Raw genomic sequence first — 14,886 nt, forward strand, 5'->3', positions numbered from 1 at the left:
TATATATATTTGTTAGCCAAAAATTGGTAGAAAAAAGGCCAAAATGGCATATATAAAATGTGATAATTGTCTGTCAAAATCTGGTTGAAAACAGGTAGAAATTCTGGTTTATAAACCTGGAAAAAATATGGTTTAAAACAAAAGCTTCAAAAATTTTCGTATACCTTAGACAGCGCTTTTGTAAAAAGCGCTGTCTAAGGGGGGGATTAGAAAGCGCTTTAGGCAAAAGCGCTGTCTAAGGGGGGGGGGGGGCTTAGACAGCGCTTTTTGAAAAGCGTTGTCTAAGGTATACCTAAAAAAATTAAAATAGGAGGGTCTTAGAAAGCGCTTTTGGCCAAAGTGCTGTCTAAGGGGGTGGGGCTTAGACAGCGCTTTTCAAAAGCGCTGTCTAAGGTATACCTAAAAAATTTAAAATAAGAGGGTCTTATAAAGCGCTTTTGGCCAAAGCGCTGTCTAAGGGGGGGGGGCTTAGACAGCGCTTTTAAGATTTAAAAAAGCGCTGTCTAAACCTTTAGCAGCGGAGGTTTAGACAGCGCTTTAAAGCGCTGTCTAAGGCTAAAAAAAGCGCTGTCTAAGGTCTTGTTTGTTGTAGTGATGCGATGTCCTAGCGAGCTCCCTTCCTCTTAACCCCACCTGTGTTGTCTTCGGTGTGTGTGTGTGATGTTTTGTTTTAGCAACCTATTCTTTATTTTAGAACGTGGATCCCGTCGAGTACGACGGACGTGAGGGGTGCTAATACCTTCCCCTTGCGTAACCGACTCCCTTACCCTTTCTCTTTGGTCGCGAGACCATGCTTTTTCCAGGTTTCTCTGAGCGTTTCCTTTCCCTATTTTGGGATAAATAACGCGCAGTGGCGGCTCTGTTTGTGTTTTTGTTTTAGCCCGCCGGTTGTTTTTTCGCGGATGCGACACATTGTCCCCAATGTTTCGAAATAAGATAAGGAAGAGTTACCTGGCAACCTATTGCTGACCACTGGTGCCCTCGCCATCCTGAGGTGGATGACGGGATCGGTTACGACGACGGTCTCTCTGATCCATCCTCGCCTGCAGGGCATCTTGAGCGGTCCTCACCTTCTCCCCCGGTTTCCCTCCTCGAAGAATGAATCCATTGAACTCCATTTGAATGCTCTTGAAGAAGATGAAGTGGTTGGTGAAAAGGTTGGATTTTTACAAAATCCGACGGATGAAATCGAAAATGGAAAGTGGATTAATGATTTGTGTGGTATGGTGGTTAGGAAAGTATGAGCTTTTTGTGGGTTCAAGGATGTTTTCTCAAGGTGAAAAAATGGGTTTGGGAGGTTGTAAGTTGCAAAAATGGTGAAGAAAAGGGGTCTGCCCCGACCATTTACAGACGCTGTGGCGGGTGCCACAGGTCCTATGGCGGGCGCCACAAGGCAAAATCTGGTTGGGCCGGATTTTGGTCCTTTGGCTTGGGCTTCTCTTGTCTTTTGGCTTTGAGGGGTCTGGATAGCATTTGACTTGTGATTCTCCTAGTTTCTTTGACTTGCATAATTTTTATAAAAGTAAAGACGAAAATAAAAAAAATAAAACTGAAACAAAAACAAAAACAGAAATTAAATATAAATAAATAAATAACTGAAAGATTAAAATGCAAATAAAATAAATATAAAACATATATAGATAAAAATAGAAATACTAATGTATAGTAGTAGTTTATATAATATTCTAAAGGCGATAATATAAAATGAGTAATGCAAATACGATAAATAGATAAAAGAGAAATAAAATGAAATGGTGAGATCAGGTATTAGGGGTGTCGTCTTCCTGAGTGGATCCACGGAGCACGGCTATCTCCTGCCTGAGCTCTGCGATCTCCTGATATAGACAATCGATTTCAGTAGCATGGGTGAGATCAGACACTCCCATCTGTAAAGTTAGGTCCGTCACCTCCTGTCTAAGCGCTGCGATCTCTCTACGACACTCAACAATCTGGGTGTGGATGTCGGGTGTCTGCAATGAATGATTATTAGAGAAAACAGTGATTCTAGGAGATGATGGTGTAGGTGTGTATTCAGCAATGGGTGGCGATCTCGGTGCCTCGACGGTCTCTCCCTGGCCCTCTAGAGCATAACTCCAATTCGCTGGATCATGCACACTGGTCATCATAGGGTCTGGCAGTGTGAAGTAATGGATGGCCTCGTTGTCGACTAGCAATCGGAACTGACATGGGTGGAAATAGGCTCTCCTCATCAATCCTCTGGTCAAACAGAAATCGATGTCCATGGTCGTGTATCCACAGTAGGTCCGAAGATGTAACAGCTTGCGATACAGACCTAAAGCGACAACAATCTATGTGATGATTCCACCAACATGGATGACTCCTTCGGTGGATCTGGAGATACCGCTGAGATTATTCAATAAAAAGTTGCCACATGCTACTGGGTGAGACTGGGATGCGCAAAATAATAGGAAGATCTCCTCTTCACTCAATAGTGTCTCTGCATCCGGTCTTCCCAGGAAGGAATGTGCTAATATCATCTGAAAATATCTGAAGGCTGGGTTATGTATGACATAATATAACTGCGTAGATGGATCCTGGCTTCCGCCACCTGATATATCACTCCAAAACTTTTCAACTTCCTTACCCAAGAAATATCCCATAGGTGTCTCCGGGATAGCATCAGGGGTGGTCTGGAAACCCAATAAGTCGCCGAACTCTTTCTGGATGAAGGAGTACTCAACTCCGAAAAGCCTGAAAGCAGCATACCCATCTGGTCCAGAATATGGGTCATAGTCGAATGAACTCAGGAACTCCAAAGTCAGGTTCCTATATGTGTTACTCAAGTCATCAGCAAACTCGTCCCAGTGAAGCTGGTGGCTAAGGAATCAGATACTAGGCTCGATACCCAGTGCCTCCATACAGTGATGGTCAGGATAACGTGTGGGTGCCATAGGGCGCTGATACAAAGCAATGTAACGCTTCCTCTGAGCATTATCTCTGTAGGCCACATGCATGTCATCAAAATCCTGCATCCTGGTAAAAGTTAAGAAAGTGATCCTGAAAATACAAACCATTCAAATCTTAGTCTCAATGCACAATATGATAAGAAATAAATTAAGAAAGTAAAATTAAATAAATGCGAAAAAGTAAAATGAAAAAATCATGGGTTGCCTCCCACGCAGCGCTTGTTTAACGTCAATAGCTTGACGATTAGAATTTATACACCTGTAGTAGTAGGAATCGGTGGATCAATCAGGGTGTGGCTTGAGTAGTATGCTGGAATGTCTCCTCCTTCGTAGAGCTTCAGTCTTTGTCCATTTACAATGAATGGACTACAGGTATCGTTCTTGATTTCTACGGCTCCGGATCTCAGAATCTTTGATACTTCGAAAGGACCAGTCCATCTTGAACGTAGCTTTCCAGGGAAGAGTCGTAACCTAGAGTTAAAAAGGAGAACATGGTCGCCTATATTGAAATTTTTCTTTACTATTCTTTTGTCGTGATAGGCTTTTGTTCTCTCTTTATATATTTTTGCATTCTCGTAGGCAGATTGCCTAAGTTCTTCTAATTTATGAATGTCTAGGGTACGCTTTTCTCCAGCGGCTAAGTAGTCTAAATTCAAAGTTTTAATGGCCCAATAGGCCTTATGCTCTAATTCGAACGGTAAGTGACATGATTTTTTATAAACTAGTTGATAAGGAGTAGTTCCTATAGGGGTTTTGAAAGCGGTTCTATAGGCCCATAATGCTTCTTGAAGCTTCTGAGACCAGTCTCTCCTAGAAATAGAAACGGTTTTCTCTAGGATTTGTTTTATCTCCTTATTAGATACTTCTACTTGGCCACTAGTTTGTGGATGGTATGGTGTTGCTACCCTATGCCTAACTCCGTATTTTCTTAAAAGTTTGTCAAATATTCTCGATATAAAGTGTGATCCTCCATCGCTTATGACTAAACGTGGTGTTCCAAATCTAGGGAATATATAGTTTTTAAATAGTTTGATTACTACCCTAGTGTCGTTTGTGGGTGCGGCTATAGCTTCAATCCACTTAGACACATAGTCTACAGCTACTAAGATATACCTATTTCCTAAGGATGGTGGAAAAGGTCCCATGAAATCTATACCCCATACGTCAAAGAGTTCTACTTCCTGAATGTTTCTTAAGGGCATTTCATCACATCTTGAAATGTTTCCAGTGCGTTGGCATCTATCACATTTGACAATGAAAGCATAGACATCACGCCACATGGTAGGCCAGAATAGGCCAGCTTGAAGAATCTTGGCGTATGTCTTAGAGGTGCTCGCATGACCACCATAGGGTGCAGAATGACAATGCTTGATAATACTATTTACCTCTTCTTCTGGAACGCAACGGCGAAAAATGCCATCTTTACCCCTTTTGAAAAGGGGCGGTTCATTCCAATAGAAGTTTCTCACATCGTGGAAGAATTTCTTCTTGCGGTGGTAGTCAAGATCAGGGGGTACTATATCAGCAGCTAGGTAATTAACGAAATCTGCATACCAAGGTATGTTACTTATTGCTAAGGAATTTTGGGAATGCTCATAAGGATCTAGGTTATTATCTTCAATGGTTTCTACTTTAGCGATCAGTCTATCATAGGCGAAATCATCATTTATGGGTATTAGTTCAGGTTTTAGATGTTCTAGCCTAGAAAGGTGATCGGCCACTACATTTTCAGTGCCTTTTTTATCTCTTATGTCTAAATCAAACTCTTGTAGTAATAGAATCCATCGGAGTAACCTGGGCTTGGCATCTTTTTTACTTAATAGGTAATGAGTGGCAGCATGATCCGTGTAAACAATAATTTTTGCTCCTACTAGATAAGATCTAAATTTGTCTATAGCGAAAACTACAGCGAGTAATTCTTTTTCAGTTGTTGCGTAGTTAAGTTGGGCAACATCTAGGGTTCTACTGGCATAATAAATGGCATGTAATTTTTTATCTTTCCTTTGTCCTAGAACGGCTCCAACTGCATAATCACTAGCATCGCACATTATCTCGAAAGGTTCCGACCAATCAGGTGGTTTTATAATGGGTGCTGAGATTAATGCTTGCTTTAAAAGATTAAATGCGTCATTACATTTTTCATCGAAAATGAATTCAGCATCTTTCATTAAAATTCCAGTTAAAGGTTTAGTTATTTTGGAGAAGTCTTTAATGAAACGCCGGTAGAATCTAGCGTGTCCAAGAAAGCTTCGGACTTCTCTGATGGTTTTAGGGGGTTTTAGGTTTTCTATAACTTCTATTTTAGCTTTATCTACCTCTATACCTTTTTTGGAAACTATATGTCCTAAAACTATTCCTTCGGTTACCATGAAATGGCATTTTTCCCAGTTTAGCACGAGGTTCACCTCCACGCATCTCTCCAGGATTTTCTCAAGGTTAGCAAGACAATTACGGAAATCAAATCTGCAAACCGAGAAATCATCCATAAACACTTCCATGATACCATCTAGGTAATCTGCAAAGATGGACATCATGCAACGTTGGAAAGTAGCTGGGGCATTACAGAGGCCGAACGACATTCGTTTGTAGGCAAAAGTTCCATAAGGGCATGTAAAGGTAGTTTTTTCTTGATCTTCGGGGTGGATAGGTATTTGGAAGAATCCAGAGTATCCATCTAGATAACAGAAGTAAGAGTGTCTGGCTAGACGCTCCAACATCTGGTCTATAAATGGTAAAGGGAAATGATCCTTCCTAGTTGCTTTATTTAATTTTCTATAATCTATACACATCCGCCATCCTCCTTCTAAACATTTTGCTACATGTTCGCCTTTATCGTTTTGTACGACTGTGATGCCTCCCTTTTTAGGTACTACATGCACAGGGCTCACCCACTTACTATCCGAGATCTGGTAGATTATACCTGCCTCAAGTAACTTAAGAACTTCCTTTTTAACAACATCGCTCATTATAGGGTTTATTCTTCTCTGATGTTCCCTTGAGGGTTTTGAATCTTCTTCAAGCGAAATCTGATGCATGCATACGGATGGGCTTATACCTTTCAGGTCAGAGATATTATATCCTAAGGCTGAGGGATATCTTCGTAAAACGTCTAAAAGTTGGTTCGTTTCCTCTTGGCTCAAGGTAGCACTAACTATAACTGGACGGTTCATCTTTTCATCGAGGAACTCGTATCTCAGGTTCTTAGGTAGTTCCTTAAGTTCTAAGGTTGGTTTCTTAGGGTATGGCATAGGATCTGGGGTAAGGGATAAACATTCGTAAAGGTTATCATCGATGTAGGGTTTCTTAAAGTCATCATCTTCCCTTATGAGAGTTGATGGTAACTTAATTGTTTTTATAATTTCTTTTTGTTCTAATTCTCTAACACATTCATCAATGATATCTAAGGCATAACACGAGTCTCCCATCACAGGTGCCATAAGAAATTTCGAAAGTATAAATTCTATTTTCTCGTCACCTACCTCAAATGTCAACTTTCCTTTCTTGACATCTATTATGGCTCCTGCAGTCGATAAGAATGATCTACCTAGAAGGATTGGTATATCATTGTCCTCTTTGATGTCCATGACAACAAAATCAATAGGGATAAACAGCTGACCTATCCTAACAGGAACATCTTCTAAAATGCCTATCGGATATTTAACAGATCTATCGGCTAACTGAAGTGACATCTTAGTGGGCTGTAATTCTCCTAAGTTTAACCTCTCACAAACCGCTAAAGGCATTAGGCTCACACTAGCTCCTAAGTCTAGAAAAGCTTTTTCGATGACATGATTACCCAAAAGGCAGGGAATGGAGAAATTTCCAGGATCTTTATCTTTCTTTGCTAATTTGTCCTCGGAAATAGCATTACATTCCAAAGGCTTCGGATCGTCAAGTCTACGTTTGTTGGTAAGGATGTCTTTCAGAAACTTTGCATAAGAAGGTATTTGGGTAATGGCTTATGTGAAAGGGATTTCTACATGAAGTTTTTCTATAACTTTAATAAATTTTTGATACTGTTTATTGATTTGGGTTTGTTTGAGTCTTTGGGGATATGGTATATGTGGTTTATATGGCGGGGGTGGTACGTAAATTTTATCTTTAGGTTCTTCTCCTTTATCTCGACCTTCCTGGTTTTCAGATTCCTCTGGTTCCTTTACTTCGTCCGTGAGTTTGGTACATTCCTTAGAAGTTTCTGATTTACTCAATCTAGGGTTTGGTGGCTCATCATAAGCGTTCCCACTTCGTAGGGTAATGGCATTGGCTTGTCCTCTCGGATTTTGGTGAGGTTGTCCAGGGAATTGTCCTCCAGGTGCAGTCTGAGGGGCTTGGTTTAAAGCTACCTGAGAGACCTGGGTTTCAAGCATCTTGGTATGAGTAACTATTTGGTCAACCTTGGTTCCTAACTGATAATCAATTCGTTAACATGAATGTTTTGATTCATGAACTCCTTGTTTTGTTGGGTCTGAGCGGTGATAAAATTTTCCATAATTTTCTCAAGGCTCGGCTTTGATGGTACAGGTTGCATAAGTTGATTTGATCTAGGGGCTTGATAACTAGGTCTCGGAGGTGCATTATTTTGAATGGGGTTATTGTTTTTATAGGAGAAGTTCGGGCGATTCCTCCATCCAGGGTTATAGGTATTCGAATATGGGTTCCCTTGGGTGTAGTTCACTTGCTCGGAGTGGGTTTCGTTTAATAGACTGCATTCTGCAGATTGGTGTCCTTTGGTTCCACATATCTCACAATCCAACGAAACTGCGGCTACAGTATTCGGGTTCATGTACATATGTTCGACCTTGAGGGCTAATGCGTCCATTTTAGCTTGCATCATGTCTATAGAGCTTAGTTCATGCACTCCTCCTTGAGCTTCCTTCTTCTCAATTGTCGCTCGTTCGACTCCCCATGATTGATGGTTTTGAGCCATATCTTCGATGAGGGCACTAGCTTCAGGATAAGGTTTGTTCATCAGAGCACCGCCTGCGGCAGCGTCGATGGACATCTTTGTGTTGTAATGAAGTCCATTATAGAAGGTTTGAATGATTAACCAATTTTCTAAACCATGATGTGGGCATGCTCGTAACAACTCTTTATATCTCTCCCAAGCTTCGAACAGCGATTCTCCTTGGTTTTGGGTAAATTTAGTTATATGGTTTCGAAGAACGGCGGTTTTACTCGGGGGAAAATATCTAGCAAGAAAAACTCTTCTAAGGTTATCCTAAGTCGTAATGGAATTGGGTGGAAGAGAATCTAACCATGATAGGGCTTTATCTCTGAGGGAAAAAGGAAATAATCTTAAACGTATTGCCTCAGGAGAAGCTCCATTGGTTTTAAAAGTGTCTTATAATTGAAGAAATATTTTTAAATGCTGGTTAGGGTTCTCGGTAGCGAGACCCGCGAATTGTCTCTGTTGCACTAATTGCAACAGGGATGGTTTAAGTTCAAAATTATTAGTTGGGATGGTTGGGTTTACTATACTAGAACTAGGTTCTTCATTTGATGGTTGAGCGAAATCTTTAAGAGGTCTTTGGTTTTGATCTTCGGCCATAGCTCTCTTAATTCTATGAAAGAATAAACGTGCGCGAGCGTAACGTTCAGGTTCCGCCAGAGGGTATACTAAGCTTAAACTTCCGGTGCTGCGAGTTCTTCGCATTGACCAGCGGGAAATAGCCTAAGTCTAAACGATATAACAACAGGAAAATGAAATTTGACGAAATTGGTCCCCGGCAACGGCGCCAAAAACTTGATGCGGTCAATAACTTGATGCGGTGTTCGCAAGTATACGAACGCGTCAGAGTAATATAAAAGATTGTCGAATCCACAGAGACCAAGTGTCAAACTATCGTTATCTATTGTTATGGTGTTTATCAAAGGCAATCAAAATAGGTGTTTTTGTAGTGTGCAATGAAAAGTAAAGTATTGAAATAAAGATATAATTGATAAGGACAGGGTCGAATGTAATTCACGTAATCAAAGGATAATCCAAGTACTTGTTAATAGAGCTACTTATGGGCAATGTTTCCTGCTTTGAAAAGAACTAATTTAACAGGAACTGTCGCTTTCGCGTATTCAGAACCGAGTTGTACTCCCTAATCAAACCCTCTTATTGTCACTTATAAAAAGGCGCGCATTGCGTTAAAGTAGTAAACCTATTTTTAAGAAATATAGTATCTTGACTAAGTTGAAAAGTATTATAACCGGGATTTCTTAACCAAATGAGGTCCTTACGAACCAGACTCTAAACTTATAAACGCGTCCGAAAATAGTTTTAAAATCTCTTTTCTTCTTAATGTTAAAATCTCCTAATGAACTAGACAAAGCGCTTTCGCTGTTTTTGAAATAGTTAAAAACAATTAAGTTTAAAAAGACGTTGGACGGCTTTCGATCTTACCCAACGGAATTGAAGTGCGGGAAAACTTAATTAGAAAGTTAAAATAGCCCTTAAGTGTTTCTACGAACAATTGTACGGATTACTGGTTCAATTATGATCCTTACATTCTAACCTTATAAATTTAGTTAGACATGGTAAAGTAAAAGTGCATTAAAATAAATAAAAGTAGTGCGAGTGCGGAAAGTAAATAAAAGTAGTGCGAGTGCGGAAAGTAAATAATTTAAAGCGAGTGCGAGGAAATAAATAATTTAAAACGAGTGCGAGGAAATAAATAATTTAAAGCGAGTGCGAGGAAATAAATAAAGTAAAGCGAGTGCGAAAAATAAATAAAGTAAAGCGAGTGCGGGAAATAAATAAAGTAAAGCGAGTGCGGGAAATAAATAAAGTAAAGCGGGTGTGGGAAATAAATAAAGTAAAGGCGAGTAATAAAAACCTGCTCCAATTGGAGGGCTGAGTAAATTGCAATGCAGAAAAGAAAATGGCGGCAGGATTAACTTCCTTCCAAAGTGCTCCAAACTCGATTACAGACTCTATCACAGACTTGATTACACAATTGTGGTAACACTCTAATGCGAAGCGATTACCACTATAAAATACTAAATATATGCCTAAGTGAAACAAAGTTGCTTTTGAGTTTGCCTCTGTTCTAAGTTTGGATGATTGTAAAAGTGAATTCGCGTTTCTATTTATAGGCAAGTAAAAAGATGGAAATGACTTGGATGCCCTTCAACTTGAAAATAGGAGGGAACCGTTTTTCCTCTTGTGGCGCCCGCCACAAGGCTATGGCGCCCGCCACAAGGCCAAAGTGAGGCGCCTTAGTGGATGAAGTGGAGAACGTGGGAGTTGAGGGAAGTTGAGCTTTGGACACGTCATGGCTTGGTCTGTGGCGCCCGCCATGGGGTAGGCCATAAGAACAAAATGCTGAATTTTAGGGTTTTTGGCTCTTTTTCGCTCCTTTTCTCGATCGGGGCTCCGATTAAAGTAAAAACCTGAAAACAAAGAAAAACATAGCAATAACACAACAAAATGATAATAAAACAACTAGAATGCATGTGAAATCGGAGTCAAAAATACAGTAAATTTCAGTGTGATCACGAATCCAACACCGGTGAGAATCCTTCTGAAGTAAGGACTAACTAGAACAGATTCATCAAATGGATGACTTCTGAAATCTTCAAGATGAATGGCCTCTCTGAACAAGTCATAAATGACTTCATTAGAGGTGCTAAGGAAAGGCTAGAAGATTGGTTGGAGAAGGAAACGGCTAAAAAGGGTGAAAGGGAAGCAGCTGAGAAAGTTGCCAATGAGGTTGCTGAGAAAGCAGCTGCAGAAGTTGCTGCCAAAGAGAAAGCTAAGCAAGAAGCAGAAGCAATAATGACTGCAAAATCTTCTCATAAGGCTCCATCTTAGAAAACCACCGAGGTTGCTCTGACTCAGGGAGAGTCATCAACAACTGATCTTGCCCCTCTAGTTATCAAAACTCTGGAAGAGTTGCAGAATGAACAAGAACTAGTCAGAGCCAGACTCGAAAAATAAGATCAGGTTAACACCAGTATTCAGAGACACTAGTTGAGCTACTTAAAAGGATACCTGCTCCACCTAAACCTTAGACACTCTAGGATTTCACTGTAATATTTTTCTAAGTGTTTTTAATTCTAAGGCTTAGTTTCCGCTCCTTTCTCACTGTACTCTCTGAAGTTTTTCTTCTAATCAACGAATTTCTGGCTTGTTTACTTTTTGACTCTGACAAAAAGGGGGATAATTAGATAGAAGTATTTTGATGAATTATTTTATTTAAATCTCATAAATGCACTGCTTACATTCTGACATACAATTACTGCATAGTTCTAAGTCAATTCTCAGGACCTATCTGAATCAAGGGAAATTGAATTCTTATCTGAGAAACTACTAAATCAAGTCAAGCAGCCTAAGAAGATCTGGTAAGAAATTCTCTACCCCAGAAACCCATATTCGATACTAAACATCTTTAAAAAAAATTTAAATATCAGACTTAGGGGGAGATTGCTAATCTCAGGGGGAGTCACTTTTCTATCAAACTCTGGTCATTTTTAGTTTAGTATCTCTGAAAGTACTTATTGTTTCATCAAAATCCTAATTTTTGTCATCATAAAAAAGGGGGATATTGTTAGAACAAGATTTTGATTCTGCAATATATCTCTAAATTCTGATGATAACAAAGAATGAAACAATTTAGTATCCTAACAGTTTTCTTAAGTGTGCAGGATTCTAAGTTAAAATGACTCTGATAAGTCACCTTCTGATTATTAAGAAATGAATATCTGGCATCTGAATTAGCTCAGAAGCGCTGACCTAACACAAAGAGAAATCACATTTGACTCTGAACAGAATGCATACGAGGAGTAATCACCTGAAGAATCTGACTCTAAAGTTCAAGCTCTGATGATCTAATTCTAAGAACTCTGTCTGAAGACTCTGCAAGAGATATCTGAAGACTCTAACTCTGAAGACTTTGATCATGCTCACCTCACTCTGACACATGCTTAGAAAAATGCCATCATATGTCAGTTGATCATAAACTTAAGCTGGAAGCATCCAAACTGCAGTACAATCCTTTTAATGAAACATTTGACTATGCTCCGAGTCTTTATGGGAAGGACACGAAATTTACTACATTTATCTCCCACATCTATCATGAAATCTTTATTGATTTCCCTCCAACAGTATCATATCAAGTGCTATATAAGGGCCTCTTAGACAACTTTGATTACACAACATTGTCATACAACTTTCTTACCACTCTTACGAAGAATAACTCACTGCATACAATATTACTTCTTCACCATTATTATTGTAAGAAATAGTTTCCTTACAATAGTTGTTGCTCAATATTGTATGGTTATCTTTCATTGTTCTTAAATTATGTTTATACTGCTTATCTAGAAGCATCTAAGGAAACACTTTGTAATTCTTGTAATTGCTTTTGATTCCTCAAGTGACTTGTTTAGGTCTGTAGACTTGAGAGGGCTAAGAGGTTGTTGAACTCTTAGACGAACTTTGTAATATGTTTAGATTAGTGGATCAAGTCCTTGTTGAAGGCGAAACACCTTGGTCTTGTGGACTGGAGTAAATTTGAATTTCAAGTGAACCAAGATAAATCGTTTCTGTTGTTATTTTTTATTTTGCATGTGTGTTATTACAAAAATCTTTTAATTCCTATGAAAATAATTCAAACCCCCCTTTCTTGTTTTTCTCTACCTTCACCCACCACTTCTTTTCCAACTTTCCTAACTTTTGCACGTATCGTATAAAAGTCTCTGTCACTTTATCTATTTATTTAATCTAAAATTCTCAGTTACTTCCTTCACCCCCAAATTCTTCAAACACCCCCAATAAAACTCTATTTTCTGCTTTGTTTATATTATTCAGTTAAATAAATAATATTCTAAAATATTTTTTTTTCATTTTAATTCACATAATTCTCTAATTCTCACCATACCTCAATCCTTACTCAATCCATTCTTCATTCCTTAATTTTAAATAAAATTATATTTTCTCCCAAATCCAAAATTTCTATAACTAGTTAATTTTTAAAAAAATTTAAGAAAAAATTAATTCAATTTTTTTTAATATTCTCTCAAAATAATAAATTATCAAAAAAATTAATTTTATTTATTTATTTTAATATTATAATTTATATTATTATTAAATAATAGGAAAAATTACGCTCACCTCTCCTGAGATTTAGTAAAATGGTACTGACACCTCTTATAGTTTTATAATATGCACTAACGTCCATTTAGTTTATATATATAATATATCAACGGAAATTTTTAATGACAGACAAAAAATTGTAGGTAAATGTCATTATGCCTACAATTTTTGGTTGTCACTAAAAGCCATAGGGGTTACCGATGTCATTTTAATAAACCTCGGGGGAAGTTAGAGGGGGTGTTCACTACTATAAATGATATATTTCATAACAAAACTTTCACCTCACCCAATCAAAATTTAAGGTAAAAGGTTAAGGTGGGTCGTGTTTTTTATTTATTTTATAAATACCACATATTCCCTCGGTTTCTAAATATGACCTAGGGGAAAAATAATTCAGGACATGCTTCGAATTCCAGCAACAACAGTTTATGTTTTTAATTCTTTAAAGGTGACGTCTTTCTTTTTATTTTATTATTTTTAATTAATGATATATTCCTTCAATTATATTTAATAACTGAGAGATTCTATTAACAGATTTTACTATAGAATTTCTCGTTAATCATATTTTACCCTAAATCTAACTTATTATAAGTAGCCGCTCCAAACTTGTACACATTATTCTTTGGGATAGATTGCAAGACACTTCAATATTCTTCTATCTTGAACAAAATATTTTTTCTGTTCTTGCAATCCATCCTAACATAAGATATTAATGTCTTTGTTTTATTTTTGGAATAACCTTACTATGTTGTCAATCAAAGAAAACATTTAGGAATTTATTGCTTTCCTTGATTGACAATATTGAGAAATTTATTCCTAAACACAATCATTTTGCTCTCTTTCATGTGAAAGTATTTTCCACTAAAATATTTGCTCAAGATAATGAAATATCTCTGGGATGGATTGGAAGTAAAGAAGAAAATAATTTATCTTGGTTGGAACATATAACTTATTAGAAATTTGAAAAGATTTGTTGTTCTCCAAGAATCCATTGTCAAAATCTGGATTTGTTTAAACAATTTATTTTAATATTCTATGTAGACAATGTAATTTAAAAAAAAAGTTTTTCTCCTCAATTTTTTATAGAAATCGAGAGATATGTGGCGCTTGGAATGGAACATATTTTATTTTATTTTTTATCTAAAAAATACATTTTATCTCGGTTTTGAGTAATAATCGGGGTAAAATATAAACGTGTTTATTCAGTTTTTCACCGCCCTTAAACAAATCTTTGTCGTCTATTTAATGAGTATCAACGATCAACACACTATCATTAGTGATCTGCATGAAACCTAAAATCCTCATTGTAAAAACATTATTGATATTAAAGTGGGATAAAAAACAATTGACATGAAACTTTTGAAACTTCAAAAAACGTCAATTTTATTTGGAATTTTTTTTATGATGGATTGCAAGAGCATAAAATTATTTAGGTTTAAGGTTTGTATTCTTAAATTATCATATAATTGAATATTTATTTTATTTATCTAATATTTTTTTGTTTTATATCATATATTTGATCTTCCTCAAGATCAATGAAACGAGTCCCAACATTTGTTCTTCTCCAATATATCCAACATTTGTTCTTCACGGACAACAATGACGATGAAGAATAAATGTAATTTTCTGTGTAAATACTCTAATATTTTGTGTAATTTTCTATGAATTGATAATCAATCATCCGAGGCCTATTCCATATGAAAGCGATGATGCCGTGCCGTGGGATTATGGTGGAGAGGTATATTGTAATGGAGAGAAGCAGGAAAATCAGGCTGCAGGTGAAACCACCGTTTCAAAGGTGAATAGTGCCGGACCCAGTGGTTTCACTCGCAGTGGAAGGTTGTTTGCACCTGACGCATTGAGGAGTGGGGAGGC

The 14,886-nt window shown here is 37.7% G+C and overlaps 1 non-coding gene across 1 annotated transcript; it reads left to right on the forward strand.

The window, feature by feature from the left end:
• The first annotated feature begins 7,984 nt into the window (after positions 1-7,984).
• Positions 7,985-8,091, forward strand: LOC127089000 (small nucleolar RNA R71). The gene has a single exon (XR_007790782.1). It is a non-coding gene; the product is annotated as a small nucleolar RNA R71 (small nucleolar RNA).
• The last annotated feature ends 6,795 nt before the right edge of the window (positions 8,092-14,886 follow it).

Source organism: Lathyrus oleraceus, chromosome 5 (assembly GCF_024323335.1).
Source record: "Lathyrus oleraceus cultivar Zhongwan6 chromosome 5, CAAS_Psat_ZW6_1.0, whole genome shotgun sequence".
Lineage (NCBI taxonomy): Eukaryota > Viridiplantae > Streptophyta > Magnoliopsida > Fabales > Fabaceae > Lathyrus > Lathyrus oleraceus.